Source organism: Egretta garzetta, unplaced genomic scaffold (assembly GCF_000687185.1).
Source record: "Egretta garzetta isolate BGI_Z169 unplaced genomic scaffold, ASM68718v1 scaffold18, whole genome shotgun sequence".
NCBI lineage: Eukaryota > Metazoa > Chordata > Aves > Pelecaniformes > Ardeidae > Egretta > Egretta garzetta.
This window is the reverse complement of record NW_009260616.1, coordinates 6,076,769-6,094,835: the sequence shown is the minus strand read 5'-3', so window position 1 is coordinate 6,094,835 and position 18,067 is coordinate 6,076,769.

Sequence of the window (18,067 nt, the reverse complement as noted above, 5' to 3'; positions counted from 1 at the left end):
AGGTTAAATATATCAAAACTATTTTTGAATAAATACAGTCAGGTTAATTGTTTATTAATAAAACAGGCAATAAAATTATCCTCTCGTACTAGAGCACAAGCAAGATCTAGTGAACTGATCGACCACCTAGCTTTTCTCTCACACATTTAAATCCATCAGATAAGTTCTCTCGCTTGCTTTGTGTTTTCACTCCCTCAGTCTCTACAATCTCTTAAACCACGTCAAAGAAACCAGGAAAGCCATGCCTTCTGGGCTAGTCACAGTAATGATAGGAAACGCAACAGGTTATGAGGCAAAGGCAGAGAAGAGATGGTGAAAATTAACAAGAAACAGCATAAAATGGACAAATTACAGAAATAGCCTTCTTGAAAGAAAATCTCACTTTAAGCAACTTGCACATTTAAAGATAAGCATGCTCATGAGTAGAAAGTATATGAGAACTTAAGAGCTGATATCATCAGGTTACTTTGGCAGGGCTTCAGCTTCCCACTGAAGCTGTTACACTTTGCCTAGGCCAAAGAAAGAATAAACAACGTTCTGGAAGGAATGTTTGGGTCACTGACTAGAGGTAGAGGAAAACCAAAATAGATTAAAGCCCTTGTATCAAAGGCTGTTGATGACACCTAGACTGTCCAATGGATAACTCCTTGTTCAAACCATGCAATGTTACCATGCAAAATTCAACACAGTGTAATGATGTATACAGAGGAACTGTAACCTAAAAAGGCATATGAGCCTTACATATTTCAGTTACTTGGGTGGGAACAGGACTGGGTACAGTTTGCGTGAGCAAAGGGGCAAAATAAAGAACAAAAACTTCACAGGTATGTCTTTCAGTTTTAAATAGAAATTGGTTGAGAATTAACATCACTGATATAAAACTTACTATAGTACATACATAAGAAATATGCATTTATACACACACATAACAGACAAACAGTACATGATAGATGCTAAGTAGGGTCCAAGCCTTAAACTTAAATTCTATTTCTTATGTAGCATCCTAAAACAAATTACTCCATACTTACAGTTTTGGGGTTGTGTTTTGTGGTTTTTTTCTTGTTTGGTTGCTTGGGGTTCCCCCCCCCCCCCCCCCCCCTTAGTCCTTCCTGATGTTTCTCTACACATTTGATGAGAGACTGTTAGAAAAGGCAAGAAGGAAATGCATGCAGGGGGGAGGAAATTATGAGAAATGCAAAATATTGTTCATAAGCCACACACTGATAAGAGAAATACCAGCAATAGCCAGAGCAATGGGATTTTGGACCATCCAGTATTAGGATGATATGGAAAGTGTCTGAGGTTCATAAGTATGAGCCCCAAGATCCTAGTAAGAAGTCTCACTACCAGAATTTTTAACTCTCCATCCCACCCTGGACATCTGCTTCCTTTCAAATGTCTTGCTGTGCATGCTACCAAAGAAAGGTCCCCAAAATAAAAAGGATTTTTTTCATAGTAGGAGGGGAGATTTTCTAAAGCTAAGCAAACATATTTTGACAGAGAAAATATCCGTCATCATTACATGCCAGCTATTGCAATGTAGCTATACAATTCAGTACTTGCTTTGAATGATAGCCGAGAGTTCCTTGCAAACTGCAAAGCAGAAACTCTTTGATGCTCGCTGCAATTAATTATTGCAAAAGCTGAAAAAACCCAATATCTTCAAGCTTCAGTCCTCCTGCAGAACTGTTATTATTTTTGTTCAATGGAATAAGATTCTTGGGTCCTTGATTAAAAAACTTTGCATGTGACATTATCGAAGCTCATTCAGCAGCTAACGTCTGTTTCCAGCAGTAGAACAAAGGGGTCAAAAAGATGAAGTGTACTTGTTCTTTGAAATGTGGCTATAAAAGTGGTATCATTATGCTCTATGCTTATTGTATCTCAATGACCAAATGTGCTCAATTTACATATAAAAAATATTTTTTTGTCTAACTTCCAGAAAAGTAAACTCAACAAGGGAGGCTGTTATGTAAATGTGCACTACCCTCAGCAGTGGCACAATGGCATTAGAACAGTCACACTGGAAAAATGAGTATGTAAGAGAAAATGGTTATTAATTTTGGAAAATAATCACAAGAAGCATGCTCTCAAGTTAATATGACCTTGTGTACAGACTGGCAGAATATTTTGCAACAATTGTATGGTTTTGTTCTCAGTGTTTTGCGATAAGAAAACTGAACACAATATTCTTGTTTTAGCATGAAAGAGTTGAAATTGCCCCAAAACATTTCAAATACAATGATTGCAGTTGCCTTTAAAAAAAGAAAAAAAAACACACCAGCACTGGTATCTGTTATGAACGAGACAAGCAGAGAGACAAGCACCAGAACATAGACTGATAAACACCAGGAGAGAGCAAGCAGACCTGACTCCTTGGAAGAAAATGGTGCCTGGAAGCTTAAGGAACAGTAAGAAAAATGCTCAAAATGCAGTGAGAGGTGAAAGAAGAGAGATGATTATTCCTAGGTTTTGTTCAGTATTAGATTTGTAATGTTTCATGTTACTTTTCTTCTAACAAGTCTAATAATTGGATTTATATAATGATGTGGGATTTTATGACCCAGAGAACTGCAAATTTCTCAGTTTGTTTTGGACAAACAAAAAAGAATCTATGAAGACCAAGTAATTTTTAAGCATGCCAATAGCAATCCGACACTTAAAAATTCCTTTCCAATTATGAAGTTGGTTTTATTTATTTAATTACAATCATATCTTTCAGACACCTGCTGCAAAAGCTACTATGAGCAAAACCAACGACAACAAAAAAAATAATCTGTTGGATGTAGATAAAACTGTGGGACCAACCCAAAAATTTCTGCTCGAGTGGCAGCCATGTACATGATGATAGTGCCTTGCTGCTGATTAGGGACACATATTAGGGAACATAAGAATTCTTACTGCCTTGCTAAGTCCTGGCTCTGCCTAAATATTCTAGCTAATCTGAACAGTGCCAAGTGATCTAACAGGTCTCATAACTTGTAACACCACCAGCACATGCCGCACTGGCTTTCGAAGTGCCTGGTTGACTTTCTAGTAATGATGCACATGCTCAAACTAAGAGAAGACAGAGGGCAGTCACTTGTCATGAAAAATACAGGCCATCCAAAAGATTGCCACGCTCAGTCCTAGAATGTCTTAGCAAGTAGGGTTGCAACTGAAAGCTGACAAGCTCTTAATTGGGGGTCTAAGCAATTGGGAACAATAAAAGTGTGTTTAAACCCCATAGCTAACACGAATGAAGTACTATGATTGAGAATTCCATCAAAAAGTACTAACACAACCATAAAATTTAAGGGTTGTGTAGCAAGTTAATTTATCTAGTTTTACAATGGAAATCCAGTAGCAACACAGAAGCGATAATAAAGGGGGCATAATAAACTGGCCTCAGTTACACAGTATGCAAATTCTTAGGAGGAACACCGCTATAGTCTCTCCTTTTTACATATTAAAAGATGTGTCTGTTTTTACTTTATGCCTACGTGACATCAGCATTGCAGAAAGCTCACAAGAACCAGAGTTTGTCAGGTGGTATCAACCTAAGAATATACCAGCTTACCTACTGCAGGTCCTCCGCAGCAGCTGAAGGACCTAGGCTGGTTACCAGATTTGCACGAACTGATCCTTTCTCTGTTCCATTGGCAAACTATCTGCATTATCAAACTGTATATTGTATCCATTTTATCTCTTACCTGTGCAAAGACAAATTTCAGAGTGTGCAAGCACTCATATATGGCTGTTTGGGAAAGCCATCATAGCTTTTGTGCAGAAAATAAATTGTGCAAAGCAGTATGCTGAAGACCTCTGCACCCCACGTAAAGGCAATAATTCCATTGCTTTTCACCCTTATATCCCCTCTAGGACTATTTTATGGTTAGACAGGTCCCAAAACTGGTGACAATTAAGAGACCAACAAGCTCCTGATGCAAGCTGAAGACTCAGCGCTCTGCTGGTTTATTATTGCCATCTGTCTCCTGATGCAACATCAAATTACTTGGAGAATCTGCAGGACTGGGCTTTGATTTTATTTAGCAGGAAAACACACATATTACCCTTTCTCATGTTTCATGATAGGACAGAGATTGGTTGTTTCGGTCACATTCTAAAAAGCTAAAAATGACCGTCTGAATTCAAAACTTCCCACACGTTTGAGATATGTGTTAGAAAAACATGCTGTCCACTCAGTCACCAAAATACATAGTTAAAAAAGATGCTGAAGAAACGTAGTAGCCAGGGGACATAGAATTATTCCTTAATATGCAAAGGGTAACATGCTTGCTGTTGTAAACCCTTTAGGATGGTGTACTGCTTCTGCTGCACCTAGCACAGGGTTGCACTGTGCCATAGTCTGCTCTGCAGATACTCCAGTCAAACAGGGACCCTGCTAGCCTTGGATCCAAGTCATCCTAGTCACCTTCTACAAGACAAAGCTTACTAATTCAGCCTGGGCAGCACACAGTACTGCCTTTACTGCCAACATCCTGAAAAGCCCTGTACTGAACACTGTGTTCAGGCGAGTACCAGCTCGTGGGTCTATACCTTTGCTCTGCTAGGAAAAGCAAAAGCGTAGGTCTTGCCTGCCCATCTCCATCAAAGTGCAAGAAAAGAACAGCACCTGGCTGCTTCTGGAGCACGTGTGGGATTACTGCATTTGAGCATAAGAAAGGACACAGTGAAGAAAAGGGTTTAAGAACTGAATACGTTTCCAGTCACACAGACCACATTTCTCTCTGAACAAGGACTTGTTCCCTGAGAACAGAAAGGTGTGGGTTATTTTTTTTTTTTTTTTTTTTGGGGGGGGTGTGTTGTTTTGGTTTTGTTTTTTAATCTATCTACTCCTTCACTGTTTGTAGGAAAAAAAAAAACCACAAACCAGCCACAACAATGTATGGATTTCTTTTTCTTCCACAGCTGTCAGAAGACTCCAAATAAAATCCTTGTCATTTTCTCTTTATTACTAACTTTAGAGCTCTCACTGGAGCTGCATATCTGTAGGACTTTGCTGGAAGCTCAGAATAAAATGGATGCATTTCAAAGCTAACTACAGTCTATTTATAATCCAACTGAATGTACCTTCTCATCTGCAGTGGGCTTGTGAATTCATATTCAGTATAAATCTGCAGGGGCTGTCAACTCTTGCCAACAGAGATCCTTGACATTATTCCTCTGTTCCCTCACAACTACTGTGCTTCTTGCAAAAACAAAACCCAAAGTCATAACAAAAGTTTCAACACTAGATGTCCAACTCATTGTATCCCAATACACTTTATACTGTGGAAGCCTCCACAGCTAGTCACATCTCCAAAACGGAAGACCCTATTTGGAACAGGAACATCAAGCAAAGACTCTTTATTGGTTTGAGTGTGATGTTGCTTTGTGAAGATGGTATATGATTACATATATGTCCATGGTTACTTTGAGAGCACCAAAGGCAAGCAAGAAAGTGACTTTCCACCTAAAATCCTTTTAACAGAACCTGAATAAAACATCTAGATATTTTTAGAGCTCTCATGATGTTGAAATTCATGATTCATTAATATTTTAACCTTCCAGCCTGGAATATTTTATGTTCTCCTTTTCATTTAGCACTTGAGTAACCACTTGGGTCATTTGTGTGAACATACAGGTGTCCACATATATCTAGGTTTCATTGATTCCACATTTTTGATATCAGTATTCAATTTCCTAAAAAGAAAGCTGTTATTGGAATAGATCAAAAGCAATTTTATATTTTGTCTTTCAGACAAGTTTGATTTCTCCTTCTCTTTTACATTCTAGTAAATAAGAGCACTAAAAAAAAAATAAAACAAACACTCCCCTCCCTCTGTTTTTCAGAAAGCACAAGCTGAAGCCCTAAAGCAAAAAAAACCCCAGTTTCCTACAAAACATTTAACAGATGCCCTTTCACTTTATCAGGGTGGGATTTCATGTCTCTTGTCTTTATAAAAATAAGAATATTATTAAACTGAATGCTATGCATAGAGAATGTTCTCACTCGTGAAGATTCTTTCAGCGTTCTTCAGATAAACATTCTTTTTTCCAAATGAAGTAAAAACTTTTAATTGGGCAGTACAGATATTTTTTCTTCTTACTGAATGTTCATTTCATTACTTTCCAAAGATCATTCATCTCCTTGGTAGTTTTCTCACCTATACAATTCACAAGACAGTTAGCAACTCAAACCCAGGCCAAGATTCTCAGATACATTCAGCTCCATTTCAACACCAAATACTAACATGATTATCACACTGGGTTTTGATCCTTTTTAAAAAAACTGACCTGATAGCATAAGTGAAATCCTTGGCAACACTAGTTAGCTTCTACAAAAGAGTTCATTGCATATCAGCTGCTCTAGGGAACTCTTCTCTCGTAGATATAATTGAACAAAGACTTTCAAGACAGCAAGCAATTAATAGTCTATACTGGGAGAGCACTGTGTGAACACACTGTAAGTACTGATAATTAAAAATCAAATCCTGATACTATTGGGCCTTGCTTTCAGCTGAGATAGAGTTAATTTTCTTCCTAGTAGCTGGCATAGTGCTGTGTTTTGGATTTAGTACTAGAAGAATGTTGATAACACACCAATACTTTAGTTGTTGCTAAGCAGGGCTTACACCAGTCAAGGACTTTTCAGCTTCCCATGCTCTGCCAGGTGCACAAAAAGCTGGGAGGGGGCACAGCCAGGACAGCTGACCCCAACTGGCCAAAGGGCTATTCCACACCATATGGCATCGTGCTCAGCATATAAAGCTGGGGGAAGAAGGAAGGGGGGGGGATGTTGGGAGTGGTGGCCTTGTCTTCCCAAGTCCCCATTACATGTGATGAAGCCCTGCTTTCCTGGAGATGGCTGAGCACCTGCCTGCCTATGGGAAGTGGTGAATGAATTCCTTGCTTTCCTTGCGTGCGTGGCTTTTTGCCCTACCTATTAAACTGTCTTTATCTCAATGCACAAGTTTTCTCACTTTTACTCTTCCAGTTCTCTCTCCCATCCCACCAAGGGGGAGCGAGCGAGCAGCTCTGTGGTGCTTAGTTGCTGGCTGGGGTTAAACCATGACATATTGTAATCTTCATAAGTTTCTATTTACCTCAGAAGGGTAAAGATTTTGTCTGCTATGATGAATATATTCAGAGATTGCTATTTTCTCATTTCTAAAAATGTTCAGAGATGGTAAAAAGAGGGCTGCACTTCTTCCCACCCCGCTCGACCACTGCAAAGTGTGTTAAAATAACATTATGCAATGACAAAGGCATTCAGCAAAAATAAACACAACGTACACACACAGCTGCAAAAGTAATGAAAGACTTCTCTTTTCAGGGAGATAACTCATGCAGAGTTATCTGCATACTTTTTGAAGTTCCTGCTTTGGACTTCCATTACCTGCAGCATCTTAAAAAGGCTTGAACAATGTTCTCAATCTATTCAGAAGCTTCTCTCCAAGCAGAAACGATGTTCTTAAACAAAATGCCATAATAGCTTCATAAACTATTTTCAGGGAGGCAGAAACACTGTCCAGAATGTGAAGGATCCAAATGAGGCACATTAAAAATGCATGTGTTTGTCCTTTCAGCTAATGGCTTTGCTAGAGTTTGGACATACTAGCTGGCCCTCAAAAGCTGTTGCAGCTATTGTGTTCAGAGGACACTTACGTTCCCATCTCAATTGGGCCTTTTTTGTGGGTCTGACCTTAATGCCTCTTAGAAACTGTTTATTCTGCTATCTTCCCCCAATATACATTCCTACTTGATTTCTCAGGGTGTATATTATTGAACTTCATGACATTTGGAGAGAAAAAAACAAATGCCAGCATCAATTCTATTCTTGTTTTCTAGGAAGTCTTCGTTGTTGATTTTGCAGAGGAGTATAGCTATATACAGTTGTTTTGCTTTTTTAAGCATATTGAATTACACTTCAAATTCTACCTAGTCATGGATAAAAGGCTAAAAAAAAAAAAAAACCACAAACTACCAAGTTGATACTTCCTAAATAAGCATAAATGAAATGCAGATATAGTAGTATTTTGCTAATGAATTATACTACCATTAGGAAAAGGTTACTGTTTTGGTTTGTGTGTCTTCAAACCTTGTGACTGCTCCAATTTTTTTCATGTATTTCAAACTGGATTACTACATAATGCAGATTTTATATCTGGTTAACTGTTAATTACTCAGACTAACAGCTAGCAATTGCTATGTACCAGCCTCATGTTAATTAAATGTTGGTTTTCCACTTCTTTGAAGTCTCGTTTCATTTGTGATGTTAAAAAAAAAAAAATAAATAAGAGCTGTCCTGCTTCTCCTAATCTTCACCTCTGTCCTTTCATTTATCTTAACTCCTATGAGGGGACAAGACCTGTGATGTCCTGCAATAACTCTGATGACTAGAGAATCTAGTTTAACACAGAAGAAAACCCTCAAAACCCACGTTTTCTTTCTTGAGGGAGCCAAACTCTGTAGAGACTTCCCTGGAGATGCAGAATCAGATGATAGATAAAAGCTAATTTATGAGAGAACTGAAAATAAAAGTCTCATCTTATGTGAAGCCTCTATTAAATGCCATTGTAACTGCAGTTTTGATGGTGTGGTTGTTAAACCTATTTAAATAGTGGGTGTGAAAACACTAACATTATTTACATCTCAGAAACTGAAATGCTTTCAAGTCTTAAAAGTGACTAAACTCTGAATCCTCAGCAGTAAAACATATACAAGAAACCCCTCTTACTATGCAGATTTTAAGATGCGTTGTAAATATATAACCACAAATTAAGGGGGTGGGTGAAGGAAGACTTAAAGAGAAGAAGATTAAAAGTAACACTGTTTAAGCATATTTTTATTATTATTTTTTTTTTTTTTAATAATAGTTTGTGGAGACCACTCAAGAAAACAGAGTTCTCTCTACCTGTTTATCTTTACTTCACCGGACTCAGAACACAGACTATGAACAAAGCTATAACAAGAAACCTGTTCAGACAAATATTTAAAATTATTTTAAACTTACAATGCAGTCAGGTGCCATGCTTTATAAATTGGCACAGAAGTAACGGACAATCTAGGTTTTACCAAAGGGTCAAGAGAAATTCCCACAGGGCTGGCCATATGCTGTATTTCATTTCATGGTTTACCTGAAATATTTTAGATAATTAGTTTTCTTCTCAGGACATTCTCCAAATATCAATATATGCATTTATTCATTATAGCCAAGTATTATTTATACAGTGGAGATTTTGTTTCCGTACCCTGACTACAGGATACAAAACAAGTAGGACCTCCATCCCTCCAAATCAGACTATTCAGTGTGTATTACAATACCATGGTCTTCCTTTCTTTCCAACTTAGCTGGGCTTCTTGCCCATTTACCTTCAAAGCTGCTGCTTTGCAGTGGCAATGTACGATGTTAATGCTAGGAAGGTAAGAAAGGTTGCTCCAGGGCACGGTGAAGAAATAACTGTTTCTGAAGGAAAGGTGTTTGTTACCCATTGTCTGCCAGAGGCCCTGCTGAAAATCCTGTATGAGTTTTGATGGCCTAAGTAGCAGTACTGGAGGCTGTCCATGCGAATGGAGTTTACCAGTCATCCCCCTTTCTTGGTTTCGGTGTTTTACCTGTTAGAGACTTCCCAGAGGAGACAGAGGAAGTTATTCATCACAGAAGGCTAACTTTGGCCTACTGAAACAAATCTTTTAAAACTTTCTCTTTCCCCTCCTTGCATCAGTCAAATAGGCAATCTAGGGAGATTCAACTCAATAGGCTAAAATTACTCTTTGTGACCATCCCTTTGAGAAATCTCCACCAATCTCCTCTGATCTTTGGATCGTAATGGATTATCTTCTTCCAATTGTATTTTATTTATAATCAGGGTAAGAGTCATATGCATCCTCTCAGGCTTACTTTCACTGGATCTGATGCTTTCCTGTTTCTTCAAAAGAAATAGTACAATTGTTATCCCCTCAAGTGCAAAAGCTATTAGAACTTTGCATGGCAGGATGAAGTGATGAGCTTTGACAGCTAAGGACAATTTGACCTTCCCCATAAACTGTTACCTGATTCTATGTAGTCTCTCCACACTCTGCCATCCCCTCCTTCCAAAGCTCTCCTTTGAAAAAGCATCATTAGTTTCTGGAATCCTGTGCACATTTTTATGGCTGGGCTATTTATTCCAGGCAGACTTTTGGTTAGACTTAGTATAGCTTCACCTTTCCCTTGTCATTATGATCTGAGCTTCTGTTGCTTTCTAATTGGACTTGATTTGCTATAATCAGATATACATACCCTGGGATCATATGATTCTGTTTATGTCTACTACTGAAATCAGTCAGGTCAACTCATAAGCAGAAGAAAGAATCTAACAGATTGACGTTGATACCGTATAAAAAACCCATGCAAGTTATACATGGATATGAATGAATCACATGCCAACTTCAAAGCCCCTCCAAAAGTAAGTTTATATGCAACATTTTATGGAAACTATTTGCTTGAAGCTAGTAAGTCAGGTTAGGAGTTCTGCTATTTTAATATCTTTTTAATATCTTTCTATTATTAGTAAATATATGCTTTTCCGTAAACCTGCCTATTACCAAGAAGTCCCTGTATTGGGAGCTTTGAAAATAAATAGAAGAGGTATTTTTCCAATGATCCAGCTGCTTGAGAATACTTCAACACGGTAACCAACATGCAGTTACAGCTCAGGCAGATATGCTAACTCTTACCCAGCCAAGCAGACACTGACATTGGTGCAACTACAGCAATTAAGAGGGCTGCTTTGGGCTGGCTATCATGTTTAATCAAGGTCTTCTGTAAGGACTGTAACACCTACCTAACTTTGCTGCATTGTTATTGCTATCCTAGCTATGCCTACGAAGACTGAAATACAGATGTACTTTAGCAGAAGGAACACAACGTGGATGTGGGAGAACATAATCAGTGCTACACTGAGCCACACATTTTAAACCAACACCTTGAAACTACTTTTCAACTGTATAACCTTCCTGTGCACATACTTAAAACTGGTAGATTTAGTCTTGACTCACAAATGATTATGTAATTGAATAAAAGTTCTGCTCAGTTCTTCAGAATGGATAAATGTCAGTCCCCTGTCTATTAATAAACCTTCACAAGTTTAAATAGGAGCCTCCTCCTTTTAACAGATAGGGTTCACCCATTACCTTTGACTCCAGCTTGCTTTCAGCTTAGTTAAAGGGAGGGGCAATAAAGATTTCCAAGAAGTATCTCCTTTTAACTAAGCTGAAAAAAAGGCTGTCATATTCCTCAAATGATAACAGGAGTGGCAAAAAGGTCATTATAAATCATTCTAGTTGGGTTTTCAGTTCCTACATACCATACATCTCTTTGCCCTTCTCAGTATTAAGTCTTACTCAGTATTGTGCCTTATGCAACAAAAGGCAAGATATCTGAAAAAGGGGGACATATGGGAGTACTATATCGTTCAGACAAAATAGCTTTATGATATGCAATACCATAAAGCATTTTTCTGCACTGATCTTCCTGTTCTTTTCAAAGACTAATTTAACAGTATAGCATGTAAATTAATTTTTATTTATGAATCAAGCATACAACAGCCTTTGAAAGCAAAACAAAAAAATGCAAGTTCATTAAGTTTCCATATTAGTTTCTCAATTTACAGGAGAAGCTGGGTTTGTGGGAACACTTGATCTCACAGGTAAACATCACCTACTGTTCAGAAGGAGAGGTGATCTGATCAAAACAAAGAACAAAAAACAAAGCTTGGAGAACATGTATACAAGTATATTCACTAGGAACAATTCAGGCTTCACACAGGATAAACATTAAATCCCCATCATTACAAAAAGTTATCTAGTTCACTTCTACGAAGCAATGGGAATGCTTATCTGAAGCACCTACGGTTTTATAGCTTCATAGTAACCCAGAAGCTGACAAGTGACTGAAGGTTTCAAGGTTCAGGAGTCAGGCAGCCTGCTGCTGGTGACTAACAAAGGCCCAAAAATCCTTCAGTAGGTAAACTTAGATAGTCTGTTGTCACCTCTCATCCTGGTTACAAATAATCAAAAAAAATTGAGCAGACTCAAAAAGAAAGTGGACATTTTTGTTATTCAGGTTTTAAAAGGAGTCCCTAGTTAGCATGCTAGCTACCCGACACTAACCAAAATACTGGAATTGATATCAAGTCTTGTGTTTCGAGTGCATAAATAAGAATACATCAGCTGCAAAAGAGATATTTCTGTTTCACTATGCTTTCCCCATTATTTCCTGAAGTATACGCGTATTTCTCCTGAAATGACATGGAAATACTGCTCCCTTCTCCAGTGCAGGCAGGGAAATTAAACACAGCTCTGCTGCGCTTTCTTCCTTTGAGCCTCTACAGAGGAAAGATCAACATCACCAAGTTGTGGTTTCATCCTTACCCATCTCAAACTAATGAGCTACTAACTAATATCACAGAAAATATGATGAGGTTCTTATTGGCTATATCCATATTAGTAAAGCAACACGCTACTCATTCCTGGATACCAAGGACCACTGGCACAGAGCAACCCACCCAATAAACTCCTGGCTTACTGCAACAGGGTGACTGCATGCAAACTGCACATTGGGAATGTTCATCCAGGCATCTCCCAAATCGTACACACACACAAAAGCCTCCCAAACTTGAGCATGCTAGCTGTTACAGGCAAAAGGAGCACCTGAAAGCATGTAAACATTTTAATGATACACATGTTGTCATTCCAAAGACTAGGAAATTAATTTTAATACAGGCACAATCATAGTATCCATCCTAAAAAAACCAAACAAACAACTTTGGTGGCCACAAGCAAGCTTGGTACACCTTTGAGGTTCTTGCCAGATTAGTGTTTGCCATCATTGGAGCATTGGCCAGTCATACTAAGTCACAAATTCACCAGCATTTCAGTCGGCTATTGCACTTTAGCAAGACTGTTCCAGCAGGCAGAGGAGAAGGCCTATGCAAGAGTCCAACATACAGGTCTTCTGCGATAGTATGAACTCCTGAATATAGCTCAGGGACTGCCACCTGCGCTTCCACTCTCTTGTTCACAGATTACCCATTCCCTGCTGTATAGGCACTCTACCCTTCACTTGCACTTTTAGCAAACATCTAATAAAGCTAAATGAATTTACTTCAGCATGCAAGTGTTTAGAGGCTTTTTTTTTTTTCCAGGTTTGATATTCTGTATGTAATTAACTAGCACAAAAGCATCCAATTCTTTTTACTTTATGCTAATGCATGGTGAATGTAGATCATTTTCAAGTGTCAACATGAATGAAATAGTTCCTAATGATACTCTATCAACTTAAAAGCTCAAGACTGAAAATGCTGCCATGTCCATTATGTCTAAAATCACTATATCAGAAGAAGAAAATATACTACATTTTTATCATAAAAATGGTTCCAAACCCCCCGATCATCTGATCACATGCTTAATTGTAAAATTACAAGAACTTGCAGAAAAAAACCAGGCTGAAAATATCTTGAAATTGATCATTTTGTTTGAGAAATACTTATTTGAACAAAGGTCCATAAGAATATGCCTTACCCATGCACAGACCATCATTTGTGCTGGTCAGAGAAGGGAGCAGGACAATCTCGACAAAGTTGATTTTACAGTGAAGTTTGGTAAACCTAACTGAACTTTAAAAAAAAAAAAAAAAAGAAAAAAGACTACTTCAAACTTGCACAGTGAACATCACAGCTCATAACGAAGTAATTGAGGGACAACAATAGTTATCAGTAGCAAAAGGTACCTAGTGCCAAAAGGCAATGAACAGCAGGCATTATTCTGCAGCTGACTTTCTTACGTAAGAGCAATGAATGATATTCCGCTGCAGGATTGCAATCTAAACAGGCATTTTGATCATTGTTCTAGAAAACAGGGTGTAACTATCTTGCTGCAGACAAAGTTTTAAGTGTGGGTAGCAGAAGATAGTTTTAGCTATCAAGCATCCCAAAACACAATTTAGAGAAAAAGGTTACTATGTTAAGGCAAATCAACAAATATTTATATCTTTTGTGACTAAGCTAAGGGAATTTTCTGAGATGCAAAGTAAATTAGCATTTCATTACATCTTTAAATTAAAAACAGCTAATGAATTGTAATTAACATTATTCTACAGAAATCACTGAAGTGAAAATGTCAATTAAAAAAATCTGTTACTTATATAAAATTAAAGAACTCTTCTAGCAACACAAGAATGAGACAATGTTCATATCACTTTCAATTATAATTTTCTGCCTCTACTGTGTTGAGCATTCCCATAAACAGAGTAACTTACTTCATTTGGAAGACCAGCTTTCCTCCTTGCAACCAAAGCAATTTCTTGGACATGTGCAAGACCAGGAAGCTCTTTGCATTTGTACTATAACCTTTACCTTATAGATTCCAGTTTCAAACACAATGCCAAATGAAGATGTTCTGCTAACAAAACCTCTTGAGTTTGCATCTTCATTGACTAAACATACCCACGATTAGGGATGTCGGCAGTGAAACCCAACGGGCATCCCCAGCCATTAAAATGCCACTAGAGGGCAAGCGAAGCACTAAGAGCTCTCCATGCTCAGGTCACCAGGAGCAACCTTGGTACCACGTTTGTACCAAGGCTGCCCTGGACAAGTCTGATAGAAGGAGTAATGAGAGGGATGCAAATTTAATTTAGCATACTTTAACAATGCTTGAGTGGGAATATAGGGCTTTTGCTTACAGAATTAGCATTAGCATTACCTTTTTACTGTAATGAAGTACAACTCGTACAGTACAGACAATTAAAGACATGAGAGGAAATCAGAAAAGTAACTATTTAAGCTTTGAAAAAAGGGATCATGATCCACTGGAATAAGCACCTATATATTATTGATAGCTGCACTGAAGACAGAGGACATGAGAGGACAACTACATTTTAAATAAATCGCATTCCTAATCACTTCTGTTACATGGGTACAAGACTGAGTAGGTGTTAGCACAAGTATCAGGTTCAGGGTTTTAATTTCTAGGACAAGTTTAATCTGACTTGTAGCACCTCAGGTGCCCTGAGGGAAGTTCTCAGGCAACTTGTAAAATTCTGCTTTTACTCCTCTCTGCCTCACCAGACTACAGGGCTACATAAATTTAAACAGTGACATTTTGGCACCTCTCTTGCAAAGGTGAGAATCAGACTGTTTGAAATGCTATTGAATAGCATGCCCTGGTTTAATCACCAGGCCCTTATAAAATACAGCACAAATAAAGGCAAAATTTAAAAAAAAAAAAAGTTTGACTATTTCTAAACTTCAGTCTTCTCCTTCATCAAGCATTTAAGCCAGGCCACTCTTATACAAGACATCATGAGGAAAAGGTTTACAATTTCTTCTTTTTTCTTCACGATCTAGAGCATTTATACTGGGAAGCTTCAAGTTTTCACTCTGCCAGAGTATGATTTAAAGTTTCACCTTCCAAAAATTAACCTATAACCATACTTGCTGGTATGGCTTTTCTTGTTCTCTTCTTCAGAATTAAAAACCAATTAGGGAGGGATAGACTTGGGCAGTGTTACTGTAGATATTTCCTAGCTTTCCTTTGGTGAAGAGCTCAGTCACATCACAAACAGGAATGAGCTGACAGATGCTAAAACACTGTTGGTGTTTTGAGGAAATCAGAGTTGTCACATCTTATGCGCACAGCCCCTGCGTTGAGATTGCAGCACACAAAGATGGCGTTGCCTCTTGGCCATCCAAAAAAATTATGACAATGTGTGCTGGCCCTGCTTTTTTATTGTTGCTGCTGCCATTCTCAGTTGGCCTGTAATTTCTAATATAGTCTGCTTCTTTATCTGTTTTGCCTTGAAAAAGTAGTGCTGAGCTTCCTTTTTTATTGTGAAGTCTATTTTAATCACTTTGTAATTAGCGGCTGCACAGGTACTTCCCCATCTTTCTTGGAGAAGATGAAAAGAGATGAAAAATAGTTTGTATAGGGCATATAGATCTCCATTTATTGCTGTAAATTTCTCAGATAAGAAAATACTTTTAAAATGGAGGAAAACCATCTTGGCTGAGTATCCAAACATACTTGAGAATACCTTTATATAAGAGTGGAAGACACAGTGCACAACAGGAAAAGTGTACTAGCCTTCCTGTATGATATTGTAGCTCTTGAGGGGAAAGATGCTGTATTCCTGGTCATTCCACACTTACCTTGCTGAGCACAGTCCTACCTCTGAAATGTATTCTCCACAGCCTTTGCAGAGGCAGAGGCTATGGCAAGAAGTGCTGACCAATGCTTTTCTATTTAAAAAGTGATGCTGAATGCAAGGTCACTAATTTTTAGATGCTCACCTTGCTTCGGCACAATAGGTCCCACAGGTAAAGGACGTATCAATTTGCATGATTTCTAATAAGTGCTTGGTGTGCATACATAAGGTCCTCCTATGCAGTTGCACAGACCCTGTCCTAAACTTGATTTTTTTTCAGGTATCTGGACATTCATCTTATTTCCTGTACCACCAAACTGGATTCTATAACCTGGGTTTCAAGAGTGGAGTCAGAAACATTCAACTCTTAGTGGACTTGAAGAAAGGTCTTAGGTAGGGGAGCAAAAGAAACCTTAAGATTAAAAAATAAATAAAAAATAAAAATCAAAGGAAGCCTCATTTTCACTCAAGTGAATCAAAGTGCAGAAAGCATCACCAATTTAAGAATAAAGAAGTGCACAGTCTTTCCCAGGCAATGAAAAGAATCAACATGGCAAGCTGGCCATGCAATTTCTGAAAGCGATCATTTCCCATGTCACCCTTTATCAGCCTTTCATGCAGTCACTGAGCAGAATCTTACAGCAGTAATAATGAGAAGTATATTTTCACCTATTTTTTTCTGCCCCTTCTTTTCCTTCCAGAGAGTTATATGTGTCTGCTATATCTATATACAAGATGACCATCCTCCTTCCCACTCAAGCTGCAATAAAGGACTTTCTATACAGTCCAGCATTACTGCAGGTCGACAGCATTGAGGCAGCAACAGCACTGTTTCTCCTAGGACGGGGATTCCTGTGGGACCTCACAGATTCCTTGCTGCTCTGGCTAGAGGAGCTTGCAGGCAGATAGCCTGGCCAGCACTGGTGAAACACTCACCAGGATATATTTCCCCCAAAGCCTTCAGGTTTGATGAATGTTGGGTAGGGTTTTTCCCCCCACCGCATCACATTCTTTCATTTCCCGGTTTAGGGACGCAACCAGTTTTGTCAACTCCTAATAGATAAACATATCAGGTTGTTGGGTTTTGGTTTTGTTGTTGTTGTGGTTTTTTTTTAATTGCATACACATGTATAACAAAATAATAATAGGAAAGAAAACTCCCAAATATGACAAAAAAAATAAAGGTATATTACCTTGGATCATCCTGCAGATCACTTTCTGTTATTCAGAAGATTTTGTTGTGAAATACTGTTTAGAAAACATTTTTTCAATTTGACCATTTCCTCCATAATACTAGCAAAGAACAGAAGTAACGTGACACTGCTTTCAGGAATGCTGTGGCTGGTCAGCACACTCAGGAGTCAGGAAACAAGGCAATAGAGATGTATACCAGAACTGAGAGAAACCACGATCTCCTGTTCCAGAAAAGCCCTTCAGGTTGCCTAAGAAATCCTAGGTTGGAGCAACAACCACCCAAATTAGGGGGATTCTATCCTAGTGCATGACTTGGATGACAAAAATCAGACTGACTGGATAGCAAAGAGTAGCAAACCTGAATCATTTGCTGACACCGAGGAGTGGGGAATTCATCCAGATAACCACTTGTCTTGTAAAAAGGGAAACTTGCTCAGTAAGTCCTCAATCAGCACTCCACTGAAAACTGCAAACTTGTTTGATGCAGGGTTGGACTGTATACTACAAAGGTGTGTCAAGAAGGCTTAATGTATTAATGTTTTACACTAAAGATAGACTTGAGCGTATCTGCCTATACTTGCACTGATTTTTTTTTTTTTTTTTTATGCAGTGACTACAAGTTGCTAGCCATGATCCAGCTTACACATCTACAAAAATGAAGAACATAACTGGGGGGGGGGGGGGGGGGGGGGAGCAAAGGCC